This window comes from Lissotriton vulgaris, chromosome 6 (genome assembly GCF_964263255.1).
Source record: "Lissotriton vulgaris chromosome 6, aLisVul1.2, whole genome shotgun sequence".
Taxonomy (NCBI): Eukaryota; Metazoa; Chordata; class Amphibia; order Caudata; family Salamandridae; genus Lissotriton; species Lissotriton vulgaris.
In genome coordinates this window covers 649,237,871-649,260,756 of record NC_141694.1, presented here as the reverse complement: position 1 = coordinate 649,260,756, position 22,886 = coordinate 649,237,871, and the positions used below count along the sequence as shown (strand labels likewise).

Sequence of the window (22,886 nt, the reverse complement as noted above, 5' to 3'; positions counted from 1 at the left end):
CCACCACTTGGAACTCCAGAGATTTGTTTTTGACCCAAAAATAAGCACCTCGGTCTTGGAGGAGTTTAATTTTAAGCAGCTTTTGGCCATCCAGGAACTGACTGCAGACATACATACAGTCCTGAAACCTGGCTGCCACCCCCAGCTTTCTCCCTGGAAGCAGCGAGACCACAATCTGGGTGTCGTCTGCGTAAGATGTTAACTCGAACCCGAAGGATCGGATCACTGGGGCAAGAGAGGATACGTAGATATTAAATAGAGTGGGGCTAAGGGAGGATCCCTGAGGGACCCCCTCCCCCCCCCACCCCGGGGAGTTCGAAAGGTCTTGATTCGAAGTCACCCATAGCCACCACTTGTACGCGATCTGTCAGGAAGTCCTTCAGAATGTTATGTGCTTGCCCCTGGATCCCGCAGCCCTCCAATCGGTCCACCAGCATAGCGTGGTGAACCGTATCGAAGGCTGCTGACAGCTCCAGAAGAATCAGCACAGCTTGGCCTCCGTCATCCAGCACTTTCCGGACCTCCTCTGTGGATTTAATCAGGGCAGTCTCAGTGCTGTGCCCTTCCCTGAACCCATGTTGGGCTGGGTCTAGACCCTTCGAGTTACGCAGAAATGAGTAGAGCTGGGAGTTCATGATTTTTTCTATAAGTTTTGCCAGCAGTGGTAATCTGGCAATTGACCTATAGCTATTAGGGTCCGTGATGTCCAGCGAGGGTTTTTTAACTAGTGGGGGGATGGAAGCCCGCTTCCACACTGTGGGAAAGTCGCCCTTCTCGAACATCAAATTGAAAATACTGGCTAGAAAGTCCGCTATAGGGACAGCTGCTAGTTTTGCAATTGACCTGGGACAGGGGTCTTGAGGTGAGCCTGATTTAGTTGCCATCAGTAGTTTTAAAACATCACCCGAATTTACTGGCTTGAAGGCCAACAATTTTTCCTCCGAAGACCCGGGAGTAAGGGCCCTATGGGAACCCTCCGCAAGACTGAGGGCCACCTGTTCCAGCGTGGTAAAAATTGCTTGGACTTTATTCAGGAAAAAGTCAGCCAATGATTCACAAAGTTCGATATTGGGAGGCACCGTCACCGATTTAGGGGAGGTTAGACTAACCACGGTATCGAACAGTTCCTTGGCAGAATTCTTGGCCTTCTCAATGCGGTCTGTATAGTAGGCACTCTTGGCCTTCCTGATGCTGTCTTTATATGCCTTTAGGCTGATTTTTAGTCTTCCTTTATCAGACTCATGATAGTTCACACGCCAGATCCGCTCTAGCTTTTTACAGATTATTTTTGCTTCTCTAAGCTCATCTGAGTACCATGGGGCCGATGGAACCTGCCTGGTGAGCCGGCACAACTTGGGCGGAGCTAACCTATGACAGGCCACATCGAGCCACACCGTGTTTTCGGAGGTAGCTTTATTCACGTCAGTAAGCATGACTGGCGTAGAAGCTGTCAGCAAATCCTCAAGGACTGTGCCATCAATGTTTTTCCATGCTCTGCACATCCTAGTTGATTGCCCCTCTCTCAGAGTCTTCTTAACCAGAGGGCTAAGGATATTAAATAATACCACCCCATGGTCTGTCCAGGACACGGGTTCAGCCTTGGAGAATATCAGATCAGGATTATTCGAAAAAAATCCCATCTAATGTGTGGCCGCCCTGGTGCGTTGCCCCAGAGACCACCTGGGTCAAACCCACTGCGGACATTGCCATAGTGTCCACATTTGCGGTTCCTTCTAAATGAAAATTAAAATCACCCAGAACCGTGAAAGAGTTGGTACAAAGGGTTCCTCCAGGATACTACCCACTGCTTCCAAAAAAATGGACTTCGTCCCAGGAGGTCTGTGCAAGAGGCTGCCCTTAAAGGATTGGTGATTGGAAAGCTCCAGTTTAAACCCTAGGGCCTCACATGCCTCTGAGGTCACTGGGAAGAAGACTCCATGAAGGGACGCTTGATAAATGATGGCCAAGCCCCCTCCCTTTTTACCAGGTCTGTCTAAAACAAAATTGCGATAATTTGGTGGAGTGGCCTTTACCAGATCGGGACCCGATACTGCGTCTGTCCATGTCTCAGTGATGAAGGCTATTTGAACGTTTCGATCCGTAATCAGCTCGGCACACTCAATGCTGTGCTTTACCAGAGATCTCACGTTAATAAGTAGACAGTTGGTGATTTGATCCCTTCCCTTAGATCTGGACGACTGGATGGTTGCCTTAGACCTGAAAGACACAGACTTTCATGTGCATATCCTGCAGTCCCACATAAGTTATCTATGGGTCAAGGTCGACCAAGTGCATGTTCAGTTTGCTGTGCTCCCCGTCCGTAGCAGATCAGGTGTACACAAAAGTGATGGAAGTATTCACCACCCATCTTCGAAAGTAGGGGATACCAGTTTTCTCCTGCTTAGATGACAGGTTGCTGAAGGTGAGCTCAGAGTCCGTCAGACAACCTCCAGACGACGACGAACAACCCGACATCATTGGCTTGTCTATCAATGAACCAGTTATAAAAGACTCCTTTGCAGAGGATTGCCTGCATAGGAGCCATTCTGGGAATGATGCGGTTCAGTACCTTTCAGAGACAACTAGTCTAGGACATTAGCGCTGTGACTTTGATGTTTTAGCCTCAATCATAGATCTCGGTGAGAGCAGGCCTAAGGCTCCTTAGCCTGCTGTCCTCATGCATCCAGCTTGTCCACTTTGCCAAGTGGCAAGTGTAGGCTCTGCAGTGGCACCTAAAATCTTAGTGGGCCTAGCACCAAGGAAACATCTAAGGCGCCATCACAGGTTCAGCCAATAGAACGGAACCTAATCAGGGAAAGCCCTCACTCCTTCCCCCACCCAGAGTGGATGGTGATGATGGATGCACACATGTTGGGCTTAGGAAGAGCGTCTTAAATATGAGGAAATCAGTGAACTCTTGTTCCCAGCATACACCCAGCCTTCCTGCCATGCATCAAGTGAAGGCTGGTACAGGTTGTCACAGAAACCACCACTGCCATGTGGTACTACACCAAGCAGAGCTCAGTGAGGTCCTGTGCCAAGAAACGCTTCACCTCTGGAACTGGCTGAGGGGTCACAGCATCTCCCTGATTGTGAACCACATGGCAAAATCTTTAAATGACAGGGCAGACGAGTCGAAGCCATCAAAGTCTGACGGATCAAGAATGGCAGTTGCATCCCGAGGTGGCAAAGAACATCTTACAACAGTGGGGAGAGTCTTGGCGGGATCTTTTAACCACGATTAAAAATCTAGTATGTAAAATATTCTGAGCCTTAGAGTTCACAAGAACACTCTCTAGGAGATGGATTCAGCAATGGAGCACAGTACTCCTGTACATCTTTCTGCCACCCTGGCTCCTGTCACGAAATCTGAAGACCGGAATGACCAGGCCCAAGTCATCCCAGTGGCTTCGAATTGAACCAGCATAGTGTGGTCCCTGTAACTTCTAAGCATATGCATTTGTCCTCCGATCATGCTGCTTTTGTGGCTGGTTCTTCTGTTGCGGAAGCAGGGCAGAGTTCTGTACAAAACCTTCTCAATCTACATTTCCATGAATGGAGACTGAGCGGGGCATTTAACTGTGTTCGATCTGCACCCTGAGGTTGTGGATGCCAGCCACCATTGTTTAAATCACCTGATGTGGCGTGTTTTGCTGTCTCAGTGGAACCATGATGGCTTTTTTCAGAGAGTTGTGACTCCATTTCATGTTGGGCAAATCAGAACACTCTCAACCTTCTTTACTCCACGTCATCCCACACTCGAAAAGAGGAGATACTCTGTATACAGGATCCAAGGAGAGATGGAATCTTTTTATATCAATCACACCAACGGACAATCAGCTCTTTGTCGGATTATCAGAGGCAAAGAAAGGCAAACCGGTGCAGAAAAGGACTGTCAAGGGAACAGTCCTCTGTGTCAAGACAAACTACAAACTGGACAAAAAACAGACTCACATAAGGGGTCTGTTCTTGACATTCGCAAGGCCACAATGTGGGAGTTTATGCACATGTTCACGAAGCACTACTGCCTTAACAGCAGTGCCCGACAGCAGTGATCAACGGAAGGGGAATGGTACATGTTCGGTTCTACAGGACTTCTTGGTCTGAGTCCAATCCCCAGACACTCCTGCTTTGGTATCAATTCTAATGAAGAAGAATCTGCAGTCTGAAGTAACCATCGAAAGAGGAGTTACTTACAACCCATAAAGTCTAGTGGTTAGTCTAACCGCAGATTCCTCACTGCCCTCCTATGTTTCCGGTCTCTTTAGCAGACTTCTTTTACCATCTAAAAAGGTCTCAAGCTAGAGAGTTGCACCTTAGTACCTACAATTGGCTGTGCTCCACATCCAAATGTGCAGAAATATTCAAGCAGTGAACGGATGCCAAGGGGCAGGGATAGTGCTTACATATGGCTCTATCACTCCTGGGGTAGAAAGAAGGAACAACAGAACCACTAAGCATCATCTAGTGGAGCATGGGAGTATTGCTATGAGAATATCTGAATCCAGTAACGCACTAAGGGAATTTTCAAAGGTGAGGAACCTGCAGTTAAACTACCCATCAAAAAGTGTTACCAAAGGTAAATAACTTGTTATTTTAACATTGTGATGTAGTGTTCTATAAAGAGGTACACCTTTACCTCGTTCCTAAATTGTAGCAGTGTCCGGGATGCAGGAATGTTATTCAAGATCAGGAGAGTATAGATTAAAAATACCTCTTGCCATTTATTGTATTTTTTTAAAATACATTTCTTTTTTACACTTTTTAGACTGCACTTTGGTGGTGTTCTGACTACAGGTGTCCAGAGAACCACAAATTATGGCGAGTTTGTCTGCAAGTTAAGCGGAAGAGATGGTCATGACGGATTTGTAAATGATACAGCTGGTTTAGAAGATGGTGCAGACCGACCAGCAGAGCCAGTGGAGTTCCATCGAGATGTGATCATATTTCTTCAGGTTCTAGACGAGACATGCTGCAGCATGTTGAATATCCATAGGAGATGCAAGTCTAGAGTCTGGTAAGCCATGGAGCAGGGTGTTAGCAACATCCTAATGTGAGGGTACAAAGGCTTCAGCAGCAGTTCTGAAGTCATTTTCAGGAAAGAAACAGTTTCCCTTTCTTTAGGGGAAAGAGCTGGTACCAGGCCATCTTTCTTTATTCCTTGAGGGAGAAGTTGGTGTCTAGGGTGATTCCAAGTGATTTGGCATTCAGTTAAACTTAGTACTCAAATCTGTGAAGGTTCTTGTAATTGAGCCAGATTTGTACTGCACCTTAGTTATTGTTCTTGGCAAATAACAGAAACTAAATCTTGGATGTACTGAGCTTCAGGAAGGCACCTGACATCAAATTATGGATGATGTGCAGGTAGTGTTTGAGGAACTGGATCTCTGAAGCAAAGGAGACTCAATTATAAGTGTGTATTGTAAGGAAAAGCCTTGTTTGGTATGGTCATCTCCAGGTTTTTGAACTGATGCTGCTGCTTTATCAATTCATAGTTCACTGAGGTCAAACTTACTTCAATGTAAGATAGAGGGCACCCCAGGGTTTGCAGCATTGATTGTGCCAACATCGAGCTCCCCCAAGTAAAGCAAGTACCACCATTCGCCACTGTAGACTGGTAGAGCAGTCAAGCATTGTTAGTCCAACATTGCACTTGAATGCAAAGGCAAATCCAAAACTTATTGACTTGTGTAAGTCACCCCTCATGCAGGCCTACCGAGCACTAAATGGAGGGTGAAACATATGACTCAGTCAGGACATGTACTTCGCATGTCCCGACAGTAAAATATGCACAACTGTAGTTCTGCTGTGAAAAAAAATCTGGTCGCTCAATTGGCAAGTACAGGGTTACACGCTGACCCCTCAGCTGTATTAACTTCTCCACAGTGCGACCAAAGAAGGCCCTGCAAGGTACCAAACAATTTGTTGCATTAAGCCAAACGTATGAGTTACTTGCCTTCGGTAACAATGCATCAGGTAGAGATGGTTCTAGCCGCAGATTACTCAACATAGAATTATCCCCAGGCGTGAGACTGGATCCAGAAAACTTTTCTGCCACAGCATCTCTGCGCGCCTGGGGGGGGGGCACCAAGTGACTACGCCCGGACGTCGTTCGCGTTTGTGACATCAGCGAGGATACATAAATCCCACCCCGGTGCGCATACCTCAGTTTTCTTCTGAGAACTTTTCCGCACCACAACGCAGAGCCATCACAAACGAAACTGTGAGAATACTGGAACAGGGTGCTAAAACCCAACTATACAGAAGGGAAAGAAATGAAAGGTGATGAACAGCAACATCCAGAATAAGGCCAGGCACTAAGGCACCAAGTCATGGAACAAAGGAATAGAGCACAGCTACTGCAAACAAGCCTGCAACCAACATAACAGCCTCCCTGGAGGCAGAAAGCATGTGATAAAGGGCACAGCAGACGAAGAAGTCCGCAACCACCGCCCGGAGCCAAGAAGAGGTCCAAGGCAAGAATGGAAGAGCAATGACAGGTCATCCCCCTAACAACACCAGCAGGAGGGATCAGCTAAAAGAACCAAGAGTCGAGACACAGCCAGGGGACCTAAACCCCAAGGACTGTAATAGTCAGAAGCGCAAGCAACACAAGGAAGCAGGGCACAAAAGAACCCTACACTGGAGACCAAATGCATGAGCACCGAAGCACCCCGGCATTCGTCACCCAATCACCAAAAAGAAGGAATGGAGCAACAACAACAACTAGGCGAGCATCCTCCTAGGGAGGGAGTACGAAAAAGACAATTGCAGAGGAACGCCGTCCTGAAGCAGGCTGGTGCAGAAGACCGAGAAGCACAAGTTACTACTTGTGTAACGATATATCTGTAAGAGACATTAGTTAGTGATAGATTCCTTACCTTAGAATATCCCCAGGCGTCAGACTGGATCCGGAAAGTTTTGCGTAGCAGTACCCTTGCGCGTCGGTAGGCGTCGTCTGCGGCTCCGCGTCCGTCGTCGGCGTCGTGGGCGCCGTGATGACGTCGTCTGAGTACTTAGACGCCGCCTCCGCGTGCGGACGTCAGTTCTTAGCCACAGCTTTTCCGCGCCAGAAGCGCAGAGCCATGACAAAAACCGACACTGGTGCCAAGAAACTAGGGCCCTGAAAGGGGATGACCTTAACCCTAGATATCGGTTCGCAGAACGGGGAGGATGAGTGGGTCGGTAAGGAATCTATCACTAACTAATGTCTCTTACAGATATATCGTTACACAAGTAGCAACTTGTGCATCTGAAAGAGACACGTTAGTGATAGATTCCTTACCTTAGAATAGATACCCCAGCAATACCATCCCCGTGGTGGTGGGTCTGCGAACCAATATTCACACCAGAATGTCCTGGAGAACGGAACGGCCGAAGTAGCCATCCCTCCGGACTTGACTGTCCAGGCAGTAGTGCCTCGCAAACGTGTGCAACGAAGCCCACGTAGCAGCCTGGCAAATGTCCTGCAAGGGCACACCTCGGCCCAAGGCAGTTGTAGTGGCCGTGGCTCGAGTGGAATGAGCCCGCAGCCCAACAGGTGGTTCCTTCTTAGCCAAGGAGTAACACGCCTGGATGCACATGATAATCCATCGAGAAATGGTCCTCTTGTGCACCGCTTTCCCTTTCTTAGCGCCCGCGTACCCAACAAAGAGTTGATCATCCACCCGGAACTGGCGTGTGCGATCCAGATAGAACGAGAGCGCACGTTTTAGGTCCAGACGGTGGAGCCTCTCCTCCTCTCTCGAGGGGTGCGGAGGCGGAAAGAAGGTGGGCAATGTGATGGACTGCCCCATGTGGAAGGCCGTGACCACCTTAGGCAAGAAGGAGGGCCTAGTCCTCAAAACAACCTTGTCCGGATGGACTGAAAGGAAAGGAGGCTTACAAGAGAGGGCCTGGAGCTCACTCACTCTCCTGGCAGAGGTGATGGCTACCAGGAAGGCAGTCTTCAAAGAAAGAAGGCGAAGTGGACAGTTATGAAGTGGCTCAAAGGGAGCGCACATCAGAAATGTTAGAACCAGGTTCAAGTCCCACTGAGGCATCACGAAAGGAACAGGAGGAAAGGTATGAGTGATGCCTTTCAGAAATCTGTTTACCATAGGGGACTTGAACAAAGAAGGTTGGTCAGGCAGCCTCAGAAAGGCTGAAAGAGCCGAAAGATAGCCCTTGATAGTGCCCAGAGCAGAGCCCTGCTGGGCAAGAGAAAGAAGGAAGAGAAGAATCTCAGAGAGAGGGGCATTGAGAGGATCCACAGCCTTTGCTGTGCACCATGCCACAAATCTGTTCCACCTGCAGGCGTATACCGTTTTTGTGGAGGGACGCCTGGCTGCCAGAATGATGTTGCAAACTTCAGGAGACAAGTCAAATGGCCTCAACTGTCGCCGCTCAATCTCCATGCATGGAGGTTGAGACTGGACAGGTTCGGGTGGAGGACCGTCCCCTGCTGCTGCGACAGAAGGTCCTCCTGAAGAGGCAGACGAACCGGGGGATCGACTGACATACTGAGTAGCTCGGGATACCAGTACCTTCGTGCCCAGTCCGGAGCCACAAGGATGACTTGTGCTCGGTCGCGCTTGATCTTCTTCAGCACTCTGGGCAGAAGAGGTATAGGCGGAAAGGCGTACAACAGACCGCAGCTCCACTCGCGACGAAAAGCGTCTCCGAGCGAGTGCCGCCTTGGAAATTCCAACGCGCAGAACTGATGACATTGCGCGTTCTCTTCGGTGGCGAATAGATCTAACCAAGGCTCTCCCCAACGCAGAAAGAGGCCTTGCGCCACGTCCGGGTTCAGACGCCATTCGTGATCCATCAAGCACCGACGGCTGAGTTCGTCCGCCCTGGCGTTCAGAGAACCTGCCAGGTGTTGAACCACCAGAGTCACGCCCTGATGTTCCAGCCATTGCCAGAGGCGCAGAGCCTCCTGGCATAGGGTCCACGACCCCACAGCGCCCTGTTTGTTGCAGTACCACATGGCGGTGGTGTTGTCCGTGAACACCTGCACTGCACTCCCTCGGACAGACGGGAGGAATGCTTTCAGTGCCAGACGAATCGCCCGCAGCTCCAACAGATTGATATGGAGCCGGGACTCCGCCGGAGACCAGAGTCCTCTGATCTCCGCCTCTCCCAAGTGGCCACCCCAGCCCTGGAGGGACGCGTCCGTCACAACTGCGTGCTCCGGTTGGGGAAGGGAGAGGGATCTGCCGTTGACCCAATCGCGGTCCGTGAGCCACCACTGCAGCTGTCTCGCAGTGCCCTCCGAGATCAGGACATGGTCGGAAAGGTTGCCCCGGTGCTGGGCCCACTGAAACTTCAGGTCCCACTGCAGAGCCCGCATCCGCCACCGTGCGTGATGCACCAGAAGGATGCAGGAGGCCATCAGCCCCAGAAGCCGCAGCGTCAGCCTGACCGAAACCCGGGATAACGGCCCGAAGATCAGAATCAGGGCCTGAATATCGCGGACTCGCTGTTCGGGCGGGTAAACCCGAAACTGCGCCGAGTCGAGAACCGCTCCGATGAAAAGGAGCTTCTGAGAGGGGCACAGGTGTGACTTCGGCACATTGATGGAAAATCCCAGCCTGTGCAGGAGATCCGCCGTAGTCTGGAGGTGGTTGACGACTGCCTGGGGCGAGCCCGCCTTCAACAACCAGTCGTCTAGGTAGGGGAAGACTGAAACCCCTAACCTGCGCAGGTGAGCTGCGACCACCGCCATCACCTTCGTGAACACCCGTGGGGCGCTGGTAAGGCCGAAGGGGAGCACGGTAAACTGAAAGTGCTCGAGGCCTACCGTGAACCGCAGGTAACGCCGGTGGGCCGGCAGGACGGGGATGTGGAAATACGCATCCTGCAAGTCCAACGCTACCATCCAGTCTCCTGGGTCTAGGGCAGCCAAGACCTGAGCCAGTGTCAGCATTTTGAACTTCTCCTTCCGGAGGAAGCCGTTGACGTTCCTCAGATCCAAGATAGGGCGTAGGCCCCCTTTGCCCTTCTTGGGTACCAGGAAGTAGTGGGAGTAGCAACCACGACCTACTTCTGGCCCAGGAACGCGCTCGATGGCCCCCTTGGCCAAGAGGGCCGAAACTTCCTCCTGCAGGAGCCGCAAATGCGCAAATGATCCCCCGATACGCGGTGGTGTTGCGGTGGCATGGCTTGAGGGGTCGTCTCGAAGGGGAGGGAGTAGCCCCTTCGGACGATCTGCAGCACCCACCTGTCCGAAGTGACTGTCCGCCAGTGAGAGTGGTGATGGCAAACCCTGCCCCCCACTGGCGTCACATGGGCCGAAAAGCACGGACTAGGAGGGTTTAGAGGCGGATGCTGCGGGGGCAGGTGTGGACTGGCTCCGCTTGCCTCCCCGACCGCCTCCACGGCGGTTTCCACGGCCGCCGCCGCGCTGGACGACAGTTTGCGGCGAGTGGCTGGTGGCACGCGTGGGGACGCCCCTTCCTTGGCCACGAAAGGAGCGAAAGGCACCCACTTGCTGGCGCGGGGCCGAGAGGCCCGAGGACTTGGCCGTAGCCCTGGAGTCCTTAAAGTGCTCGAGCGCGTGGTCTGCCTTGTCGCCAAAGAGGCGACGGCCATCGAACGGCATGTCCATGAGGGTATTCTGGACATCAGCCGAGAAGTTGGCGGATCTGAGCCAGGCGTGGCGTCGAATCGCCACCGTCGTAGCCATCGCTCTGCCCAGCGAGTCAGTTGTATCTAGTCCGCACCTGATCGAATACTTCGCTGCGTCCCGGCCCTCCACTACGGCTTGGCCGAGTTTGGCCCGTACCTCCAACGGACACTCTGGCAGCAATTCCGCCACCGTTTCCCATATAGAATGGGTGTAACGGCCCAAGAGGCATGCGGTGTTGGAAGACCGCAGTCCTAAGCTAAGGGACAAGAATACCTTTTTGCCAAAGGCCTCGTACCTCTTGGACTCCCGGTCAGGGGGAGCCGACGGGAAGGCGGTCTGGGAGTTAGAGGCCTGGATAACCAGACTCTAGGGGGTGGGGTGGGTGGACAGGAAACATGGGTCGCCCGGAGCCGGGCGGTGGCGTCTGGCCACGTTCCTATCTACAGGCGAACCTGTAGCGGGCCTGGACCAAGTGCCCAAAAGAACGTCCGACAAGGCCTCATTAAACGGCAGCATAGGCTCCATGGAGCATGACTCCGGCTTAAGGACCTCAGTGAGGAGGTTAGTCCTCACGGCCGCGACGGGGAGCTCAAGGCCCAAAGCCTTAGCAGCCCTCATCAACACCACACTATATGTTGCGCCCTCCTCCGAAGCCACGGAAGGAGGAGAGACGAATCCAGTGTCTGGAGAGGTGTCCAGGCCACTGGCCTCCCCAAGGTCTCCTGTCCAGTCCATGTTAGACTGACATTCCCTGGTCAGAGGGTCCTCAGACCCCTCCCAATCCTCCTCTTCCCCCATCTCCTGAGACTCAGGGTCGTAAGTGAATGAGGATGGATCATAGGGAAGGAAATCCCCGACCGGCGTCGAGATCGGCGCCGACAGGCCCCGTCCCGACGCCGGAACCCATACAGAGGAGGCATTGGGGACGGCGTCGGCCGAGGCCGACGCCGGAGGGGACACCACACGGACCGACCCCGGGGGGGTCGTAAGGTCCACCGGGGACGTTCCAGCGCCCGACGAGGGCCGAACGGCACCCTGCGGCGTCGGGCCCGAAGGCACCGACGACGCCGGGACCGCTGAACCCTGCGGCGTCGAGGCCGAAGCACCCGACGGCGTCGGGGTTGCATCCCCCGACCCACTAGGGCCCCCAAACGGGTTCACTGGGCCCGAAGGCGCCGCGGAACCCGTCGGAGAAGAAAGGGACCTCATGGCCATGAGGAAGCGCTCTATCTCCTCCGACTCCCGAGGAGCCGCGTGGGCGGTGTCACCCGAACCCCCGGCCGCATCGCGCGAGCGTCGGGGGGGAGTCGGAAGAGCGATGATGTCTCTTCGACTTCTTATGCTTCTTACCTGACGACTTGGACCCGGAGGAGTGGCGCCAACTCCCGGAGCTGTGACGGCTCCGCCCCCGCGACCTGTCCCTCGACCTCCCGTGGGACCGGGACCTCACACGGCGCGGGGCCGACTGGCGGATCTCGAGTCGCCTGCGGGACCGCTCCCACCTGGCCTTCCTTGAGAGGGCCCGACAGTCGGAGCAGGCCTCGTCGTCATGGTCGACGCCCAAACACGTCAGGCACAGGCGGTGCGGATCCGTAATCGACATGAGGCGTTCGCACTCGTCACAGTGCTTGAAGCCGGGCATCCCTAATGGCACCGTCGGAGTCGTGAAGACTTCGAAATAGATCAAAAGATCCAAAAAGTTAGTCAAAAAATGACTAGGGAACTGCTTTTTCCAGATCTGCGCTGGCTGGCGCGGAAAAAAGAAGAACTGACGTCAGCACGCGGAGGCGGCGTCTAAGTACTCCGACGACGTCATCACGGCGCCCACGACGCCGCAGACGACGCCTACCGACGCGCAAGGGTACTGCTACGCAAAACTTTCCGGATCCAGTCTGACGCCTGGGGATATTCTAAGGTAAGGAATCTATCACTAACGTGTCTCTTTCAGATGGGTCCTCGCAGAAACTCTGAGGAAGGTCGGGTCGTGAAGGAATCTACGGCTAGAATCTTCTCTACCAGATACATCGTTACCGAAGGTAAGTAACTCGCACATCTGATAGAGACTACTAGCCGCAGATTCCTTAACATAGAATAGATACCCTAGCCAATCCCAAAGGGGAGGAGGGTCTGCGAAGGAACTCTCCAGCTCAGACGAGCACAAGATCCCCAGCAGGGGACCAGTCATGAGAACAGGGAAACATAGCCCCGTCCACAGCAACAGGGGATGAGTCACAGGCCCTAAGCTGAAGAGAACCTCAGCATCATGGAGGAACACCTGCCCCACAGGGGATGTCGCAGAACGACAAAAAAGGCAACCCAGCCTTCACCAACAGGAGAAGCAAGAGTAATATGAAGGAGGCCAAAACACCTCAAGCCCAGTCAACGTACCGGAGACCTCCACCGGAAGCCCCAAGGTACCGACAGCAGAGGAAGAGCCACCTACAGACTCCAAGGAGAATAGGCAGAAGCACGGCAAAGCCCTCCACCGGGAAACATATCCAGTGACGAGGGCAGACGAGACCATCACAGCCTGAAGACAAGACAGAACGGAGCCTCAGCAATAAGGCATTTTTTTTTAATAGAACAAGGGGTCCCAGACTGGGAATGACAAAGAATCAAAAATGGAATAATTGTAAGAAGAATCAAAGAAACAATTCAAGAGTACAGTGTTTTTATTCACAAAGTACTCAACCTTATTATTAGTTATACATTAGCATAGAAGGTTCATCAATTTCAGTTACAGTTGTGCCCAAAAAGGAAAGGGTAAAAAGGGGGGGCGGGGGGGGGGGGGGGGGGGGAATGGGGAGTATGGGGGTTGGTGAGGGGATTTGTGGAAACTGGGAAAAGAAAGTTCATTCACTTAAGTGCAATCCAAAAAATAAATAAATTGTATATAAATTATTCATAAATACATTACTATATTGGCTTCCCAGAGGGGCCACATAAATATGCCATACAGGTCAAATGCTTCCTGTAACCAGGCTTCCAATAGCATCTGTATCAATCTTGCTAGCGGTAGAAGCTGGTATCACGGGGGTAGATAGTCTACGTTTCGACCCTATTATGTGTAGGGTATTTTCCCTTACAGTGCGGATCTTCGTCAGGACAGGAGGGGAGGGATGGGCAGGTTTCCTTAAAATGTAGCAGATCAACAAGCCAAATGATTTTGTGATGGCGGTTCAATCTAAAAGAACGTCGAGTAGACGGTCCTCAAGTGAATTACTCGTTCTCCATTCAGCAGGGAGGGAGGTGGTTATCACTCTTGTAAATTTAGCGGGTGTTCAAAGGTCCTGGATCAAAGTAATATTTTATCGTATGGTAGGCGGACGTGGTATCAGTCAGTCTGCGGCTGTGGACTCAAACCAAGGTGCCTAACCCGGTAGACACGGATAGATCACGGTGTCCCGTCTGGAGAATAAGAACGTAATCTCACAATGGACCCACAGGACAGAAGCATTTGATTCAATTTGATCCTGCATCAGAGGACAAAATCATAGACCTGGGGGAGAAACCATAGAAGGCTTAGTAACTGGGCAGAAAGCACAGGCGTACCAACAAAGGGGGATTGACCAGCAGCCAACTGAAGAGCGGGGCCAACCAAGGATCTAGAGGGCACAGTAAGCCTCACAGAAAGTGTAACAGCCACTCCAAAAACCAAATACCAGGAGCAAGTGGGATAACGCCTCCCACCAAGACCCGGAGGATCAACAAACCAACTTACTGAGGAGGAGGAGGAGGACTGAGCCCCGCAGGAAGACGTTGAATGGCGGAGTCTGCATGAGTATTAAACAGCAGGACCCCGCAAAAAGGGAGGTCGACCAAAGGCTCTCTAATATTTTCAGGAAAAACGCCATAACGTAGCTAAGCATGGTGACGGAGCCACAGAAGTGGCCATAGCATGGCCAATCGCATCAGCAACATCCAAAGCTGCACAAAGAATAAACGCGCCCAACTCTCTACCATCCAACGCATGGCCCCGCAGATCAGCACGGCACCCTCATGAGAGACATGAGAAAGAAGGGACTCCACAGAATCCCACAGGCTGGAAGTAGCCCTGGTCAGCACACACAAAGTGTTAAGCGCCCTCACGGCAGCACCGGAAGAAGCGAAGACATTACGTCCCCATGAATCTAACCACCGGGCCTCCCGTGTCGGAGACAACACCACCACAGGCAAACACAGAAAGGCATTTCGCAGTAGAGTGCCTTGAGTAGAAGGGTGGAAAGAAAGACAGACCGGGTCATGCGGAGCAGGACAATGGCGGTGCAGTAGTGTCTGAGGCACCGGATCGCCAGTGGCAGGGCGCCCCAATAAGAGAATTATGGAGTGACACTTCAAAAGGAATGAACAACTCCCGTCCACCAGAACCCTGGTAGAGAATCTCCAAGAGGTTGTCTGTAGGAAATGGAGTGACCGGTTTCCCCATTCTCAGAATAACAGCAGTCGTGGAAATAGCGCCAACAAAGCAAACACTGGCCTCAGTAGGGCGACGCAGAGGTGAAACTAATTCCTCCGTTGGTGACGGTTGCAGACTGAGCCGCCCATCCCCAAGTCCAGGGAGAAGTGGCCAACACCGGCATAAAGGAGGATCCACAGAGGAACGAGGGACCAGAGGGGCCTCGAGGGAAGGTGGAGAGGCCGGTGGAGTAACAAGCCGCGAGCCACGGAAACAAGCATTTGCAATGCAATAGGTCTCGCATTAGAAAAGTTTGAGCTTTTAGTATTGTAAATGGCAATGTTTTTTTTTATGCAGTAGTTAAGTTTTGTTTGTATAAAAATAAGCACCTTGAAGGAGTGAAGGATTTCAAACTCCGTCTTCCTCTGAATCATCCTTTACTTCACCCAGCTCTACTTCCTTCATTACTGTACTCCACTTCTTCGCCACAGTGCATACTACTGCTCACCATCCTCCACCTTCCCCTCATAATTTACCACAATTTCTGCAGCTCCATTTCCACATCACAGGCCAGCCAATTCCTGGCCTGCTCGTCAAACTGAATTGCTCTCTCTCTCTCCACTTTATCCCTGTACTGTGACCTATCCCTTGTATTGATCCTCACCTGGTATGCATATTGCACTTCTTATTCCCATCCACTCAGGTCACTGTACCCAATGTTGTCCCCTACCAGTTCTTCCACCAGTTTACTGTCTTGCATGGGTGTGCATCTCTTCCCCATTCATGTAACCATCTTCTGAATAGATAAGGAAACATTTCCAGAGCAGAGGTGCTGAAATCAAATGTGTGACTGCAAATCATATGCCAGAAGTAATGGGACTGAAGAGCTGTGAGGCTGGGGTGACCTGGACATCTTATGTCCTGCTCCTGTGCAGCATCCTCTTCCTCTGGTCTATGCGCCAATCTTCCTAGGCCAAGCATTTCTACCCCACTCCCTTCTCCCCATAACTGCAATGACGTCAGTCAGTATCTAGTACCAGTCTTTCTTGCCCCAGACCATTTAACCCTTTTTCCTCCATTGTTCATGTAGCAGCAGACTTTTCCCAAGAGACGTACACACATGCTTCTCCTTTTCCCAATCCCACTCTTCTTACTATTATGGGGCGCAGGGCGGGTGCCAGAACACACCGACGGGTTTGTACTAATGCACGAGCGCCATGAGTGCGTTTATTCTGCTGAGCGTACGTAGGCAGGGAACACAGGTTCACGCACGGCGTGCGTCTTTTAGAAAACTTCGCGCACGCCAAGTGGTGACAGCGTGGTAAACACGCAGCATGTGCTTGCAACTACTATACAGCTACCATGCCGAGACAAAAGTGTATTACTAGTATGCAAACCACGTGGTAATAAGGCAGGTGCATGCACACCGTGTATATGGTAGTAAATACATGCCATAGTGCGTTCCAAGTACGCACACTGTGTTTACACTGTGGGACACACACTGTGCCTAATACAATGCACAAGCAAAATCAGAGTGTATACATAGAGTGTGTATTGTGATGGACTCATGCCATGCGGCGAAACGGGTGCAGAGACACAGGTGTAGCTACACCGTGTTTATATTACTGTATGCAAACCAAGAACACCGCCGCTCTCATAACCTGTATACGGATCTAGGAGGAAGTGCAGGATAAGTATAGAGGTTCTCTTCTACCAAGATGCCCATTTGCATACACGTTTGCTGTCTTGACTCTGCCATATTTTGGGCTGAGCTGCATTTGAAGTCAGGCTGATGTAGGCAGTTGTTCAGGAAGGCCACGGTTAAAAAGAGAGCAGGCACACAGGAGCATTATATCAACATTTGAAGAATCGCCCGTAAAGGTTTTTGTTGATGAACGTGAACTCGTAGGGCCTCTCTTAAATTGTTATCAAGGGTGATGTAAACCTCATTTGAGAATGTAAGGGCCCATGGGTGAAAGGAACTCTCATGATGTATTTTGTTTCCTTTGGACAATTGAAAAAGACAAAAATCACACACTCAGTTAATACTCATAAACACACACTAGGTTGTAAGAATGTGTACGCATTATTTTGGCACTCCAGTGAAGAAAAAGGTGAACATGTATGACCATGTTAATGTACATACAAACTCGCACGTACACTGTATTAAATGTATAAAGCGTTAAATACACACCAGGCAATAACAGGAGCACACGTACACTCTGTAAATATTATGGTATTCAGAGACACAAAGGTCATGCAAAAACAGATTCATACGGCGGGTTATATTATAAATCCAAAACATAGGATCATCCACCTTGTGTGCCCCGGTGCCGAAGGAGGGAGGAAGAGTCCTGCTGCCGGGCCCTGCAGCTGCCGATGAGGAGAGCCGCCACACCAAGGAAGCCGGTGAGTGGGGCTTCGCCTTGTTGCTGAGCTGCGGGGGGCATGTGTGTGCGCGCGTGCGGCGGCGGGGGGCTGTGTATGTGTGTGAGCGTGCGTGTATGTGTCTTGGAGTCTGTGTGTATGTGAGACTGTGGGGGGAGGGGGTGTGTGTGTGTAGGTGCGGCGGCGACGGGGGGGGTGTGTGTGTGTGTGGCTGTGCGCATGCGTGAATGTGGGTGCGCGTGCACGCAGTTAAATCCAGCCGCAGAGAAGCGCGTGGCACTTTCTTGTCCTTCATTCCCCCGAGTCAGCTAGCTATAAGTCTCCAACCTGGACGCATCCTTCGGATGCTAATTCCAGGGCGAGACTTAAAAAGGGTTCGAGAATTTAAGCAGTGGGGACGGCGAAGAACCTTCCCTGAAAATGCAACTACATGGCGCCCTGTCTCAGGGGAGTAACACACCAACAGATGACGGACCTCAGGAGACAAAGGGACCTCAGGAGACAAATCCAGAACCCGGTGCCGGCATAGCTCCGTGGAGTCCGCCATTGGCGCCTGATCAGCGTCCGACATGGGACGTGCACAAGAGGTACACATCTTGAAGCCCGAAGGCATTCGCACATTGTTCCACTGAACGCCAAGCGTGAAAAGGGATAGAAGGCCTGAAAACAGCCCAGGGCACAATCTGGACCAGCGTTGCACGTGGAAAAGAGAAAAAACTGACATAGGTGCGCCGGGGTGGGACTTATCTATCCTCGTTGACGTCACGAATGCAGACATCAGGGCAGAGTCACGAGGTGCCGTCCCCCCCCGGCGCGCAGGGTTGCTGTGGCAGAAAAGTTTTCCAGATCCAGTCTCACGCCTGTGGATAATTCTATGTTAAGGAATCTGAGGCTAATAGTCTATCAGATTTGTATCTCAAGTCGAAATTAATCTAAGTTGTTGCAGTGTGCAGCTTAGCAAGGCTGCCACTTTGTTGCCATTAAAGCTCCTGCACCTTCCCAGGCACATAGGAGCCTGCTCCATGAGACAGGTTTCTGCCCACCTGAAGAGAGGTGCTGACTACTCTAAGGAAGGAGAACAATGAGAAATTGCAGGAATCCACCTGGATGTTAGCCAAAAAGGATTATGTTACTTACCCAGTAAGCATCTTTCCTCAGCTGTAGATTCACATGCTTTGCATACTCCTGCCATCTAGTGTTGGGTCCGGATGTTTGCAAGGTGTTTTTTTTAAAAGTCTTTCCTAGTCACGAGGTAAGGTGACTTCTCCTTTTGGTGATCATGCGAATAGGCATTGACTCCATTGTTAGATTGTTTTCCCGCAAGAGAGTGAGAATGGAGTAAGTAAGTGTAGTATAGAGATGTCCATGTGTATGAATATATAATGAAGAACTGAAACAACTATAGATGTCCAGGGATCTGGGTGGGCACATGTGAATCTACAGCTCTACATGCCAAGAACAGATGCTTCCTGGGTAAGCAACATAAACCTTTTGAAGCATGTGTGCTGTAGATGCACATGCTTTGCATACACTACAAAGCAGTATACTCCCGAAGCGGTGGCTAACCTGTAGAGGTTGGAGTTGTTTGAAACAGTGTTTTAAGTACTGCTTGGCCTACATTAGCTTGTTGGCGTGCTAACACATCTACACAATAGTGTTTGGTAAATGTGTGTGGTATAGACCATGTAGCTGCCTTACATATGTCAGCTAGAGAAATTTTATCTAAAAAGGCCATAGTAGCCCCTATTTTGCTAGTGGAATGTGCTCAAATGCGCTCTAGGGGGTATGGATAAAATTCTTTTAGCTTTTTCATAGCATATTTAAATGCATTTAACAATCCATCTTGAAATACCTGATTTAGAGACAGGATTGTCTTTGTGAGGTGGAGCAAATGCAACAAACAGTTTTGTTCTGCGAAAATCTTTGGTTCCATCTATGTAGTACAATAAAGCTCTTCTGAAATTGAGCATGTGATGAGCTTGTTCAGCTACAGAATCAGGTGAGGAAAAAACACAGATCACTCAACTGATTGGTTTATATGAAAAGCAGAAACCACTTTGGGAAGGAATTTAGGGTTGGTGCGAAGAACTACCTGTCTTTGTAGAGGTGAAAGAAGGGTACTTCCGAGGTTAATGCCTGTAGCTCACCAAGCTCCTTAATGAGGTGAATGCAATGAGAAAAGCAACTTTCCAAGAATGAAACTTCAAAGCATAATTGTGCAATGATTCAAAATGTGGACCCATAAGCCTTGTAAGGACTATGCTAAGATTCCACTGATACTGGCGCAGGGGGAATTTTTGGTGGTATTAACCTTTTCAAGCCTTCCGTAAAGGCTTTGATCACTGGAACCTTAAATAGTGATAAATGCTGCCTGTTCTGCAAACAGGCAGCTACCGCTGCAAGGAGCAAATGAATAGATGTATAAGCCACTCCAATTTGCTGTAAGTGTAACAGGTAACAGATAATCGGTTATATAAAAGCACCTAGGATTGATTTTGTTGTCATTACAGTAGACAACAAATCTTTTCCACTCTCCTGCAAAACAAGCTCTTGTAGTAGCCTTTTTTGCCTCCTTTATAATTGTCATACGGTCTGGTGGCAGATTTAAATAACCAAACTGTATGAATTCAGGATCCAGATCACCAAGTTTAGTTCTTTAGGATTTGGATGTCTGATTTCTCCATGGTTCTGCGTGAGGAGCCTGAAAGTGAAAGGCAGCTTTTGATGTGGAACTATTGAGAGCTCCAACAGGGTGGTGTACCATGGTTGATAGGCCCATGTGGGAGCTACTAGAATTAGTGTGAAGGATGTTCCGAACTAGACACGGAATGAGTGGGAGAGGCGGAAAAGCATAGTCAAATATCCCTGACCAGTTCATCCACAGGGCATTGTCGTTTGAGAGCAGGTGTAGGAACCTGGATCCGAAGTTTGGGCATTTTGCATTGTCGACTCTGGCAAATAAGTATTTGTGGGAATCCCCATTGTTGGAAGTATGGAAGGAGAACTTGGGGATGAAGTTTCCACTCATGAATCTGCTGCCCCTTTCTGCTGAGGAGGTCGGCAATCTGATTGTTTATCCCTGGAAGGTGTTCTGCCAGTAGAGAATTCCTGTGATGGATTGCCCAATTCCAAATGGCTTGAGAGAGGCGTTGACAGTTGGAGAGTGTGTGTTCCCCCCCTGTTTTTGTACATAGTACATTGCTGTCATGTCTGTCCGGACTAGGACAGCTTTGCCTATCAAGTGAGTTTGAAAGCTTTGATCACTAGAAAGACTGCTAGAAGCTCTAGATACTTGATGTGGAGGCTTTTGTGCTTGTTGATCCGTAGACCTTGTATTGTGTAATGTTTGAGATAGACACCCCAAACTGTCAGAAACGTGTTTACTGTGAGCACGATCTATGGAATAGGGTTGATAAAAGGCTGTTCTTTTGATACATTTTGTGGGTTCCACCACTGCAGAGAGCGATGGGTACGACCGTCTATCAACACTAGATCTGTTAACTGATTCCACTGACGTGCTAAGTCCTCTTGTAGAGGACGCATGTTGAGTCTTGCATGGGGTACAATTGTGATGCAAGACGCCATAATTCCCAGCAGTTCCATGAACATTCTGACTGCTAAGTATTGGGTGGTGTGAAATGTAGTAGCAGAGTTCGAATATTTCGAATTCTGGCTGCACTAGGAGAAGCTACAGCTGTCCAAGCGTTTAGTTGCTCCCAGATAAGACTGCATGGGTGAAGGCTGAAGGTGAGACTTTTGAGCATGGACCGTGAAACCTAAATGGTAAGAGTAAGTCTAATGTAGTCCGAGTGTGGTGTAGGAATTTTGATGTATGCTGGCTTTGATAAGCCAGTCGTCCAGGTATGGGAAGACATGAATGTATTGTTTTCTGAGATGTGCCGCTACTTCTGCCAGACATTTTGTAAATCCTCTGGGAGCAGTAGTTACTCCGAACGGAAGTACCTTGAATTGATGGTGTTTTCCTGCTGTCACATATCAGAGGTATTTGCAACTAGCTAGGTGAACCAGAATATGAAAATATGCATCTTTTAAGTCCAGTGTGCACATCAAATCACCTTGCTGTAGCAGTGGAAGAACCTGTTCAAGTGTGAACATGTTAAAATGTTCTGAAAGTATGTACAGGTTTAATGGCCTTAGATCCAAAATTGGTCTGAATGAGCAGTCCTTTTAGGGGATTAGGATGTACAGAGATGACCCTCTGAGCCTTGGTACTGTACTGGAACTGGCTCCATAGCTGTAGGTGTTCTGACTAACGTTTGTGGGCACAGGGTGGTATGTTGGGGGTATTGCTGGTGAGCTCCAGGTAATAACCATGTCGGAAAATGTCTATCACCCATTTGCTGATGTTCTAGATTGCCAAATGGGGAGAAGTTGTCGAAGTGTTCCCCGACAAGTATTAAATGATTGGGGAAGCGTAGGCAAGTCACTGCTTATTGGGAGAAAGGGGAGTTCCACGTTGGCATACCATTACCTCTACCTTTAAAATTGTTTCCTATGTACCCTCCTCTAAAGAAGCCTCTACCGGGAGAAGGTTGTGTGTTGGATTTATAAGAGGAAGTGTTAGGGTCTGATGATGTATTTGTATACCCTGCTCTATAGAATGGGCTACAAAAAGAGACTCTGCTTGAAGGACTCTGAAGCACTCCCATAGATTTCGCCATGTCTGTGTCTTTTTTCCTCTTTTCTAGAGCCTCATCAACATGAGGTCCGAAAAGATGTTGTTTGTCAAAGGGAGTGTTTAAGATAGACAGTTGGACTTCTGGTTTAAAGACGGAAATTCTAAGCCAAGCATGCCTACGTAAGAGAATGCTGGTGTTAACTTCTCTTGCTGCAGGGTCAGCAGCATCAAGAGCCCACCTAATATAAGAGTTTTTCTTGTGTTGTTCTGGGAGGTACTGAAGTAGACCTCCCATCTCATCCCAGTAAGCCCTGTCATATCAGGCTAGGAGGCCCTGTGTGTTAGCAATGCACCAGTGATTAGCGGCTTAAGCAGCTACCCTTTTACCAGATGAGTCAATAAGCTTAGGTTCTTTATCTGAGGGGTGTGGGGGTAATGCATACCCAGATGTCTATGAGTTTGCCCTTTTACAACTACTGGAGACTACCAGGGAATCTAGTGGAAGCTGTCCTTTAATAAAAACCGGATCAGAGGGTGATGGTTTATATTATCAACCATGGGTGTTAAGATTCGTGCACAAACCGGATCTTTAAAAATGTCATCTGCAAGTCTCATCATGCCTTTTAACATGGGGAGACTTTGGCTAACTCTGTGTGAAGACCAGAGTGTCTCAAACAGAAAATGTTCATTTTAGGGTTCCTTATGCAGGGTAACCACATGATATGCTGCTGCCCAGGAAATTAGCTCCAGATAGGATACGTGATCATATGGAGGAGAAGGTTTTGTAATGTATACATCTGGATCCCTATCCATGGGTGGACCAACATTACAATCATTCCATGGATCTGTAG

At 50.0% G+C, this 22,886-nt stretch overlaps 1 protein-coding gene across 1 annotated transcript in view; it reads right to left on the bottom strand.

Annotated features, from left to right (window-relative positions):
• MDN1 (midasin AAA ATPase 1) overlaps positions 1 to 22,886 on the bottom strand; it is a 2,142,100-nt gene that overhangs the window by 1,384,982 nt on the left and 734,232 nt on the right. The gene's annotated exons all lie outside the window — the stretch shown is intronic.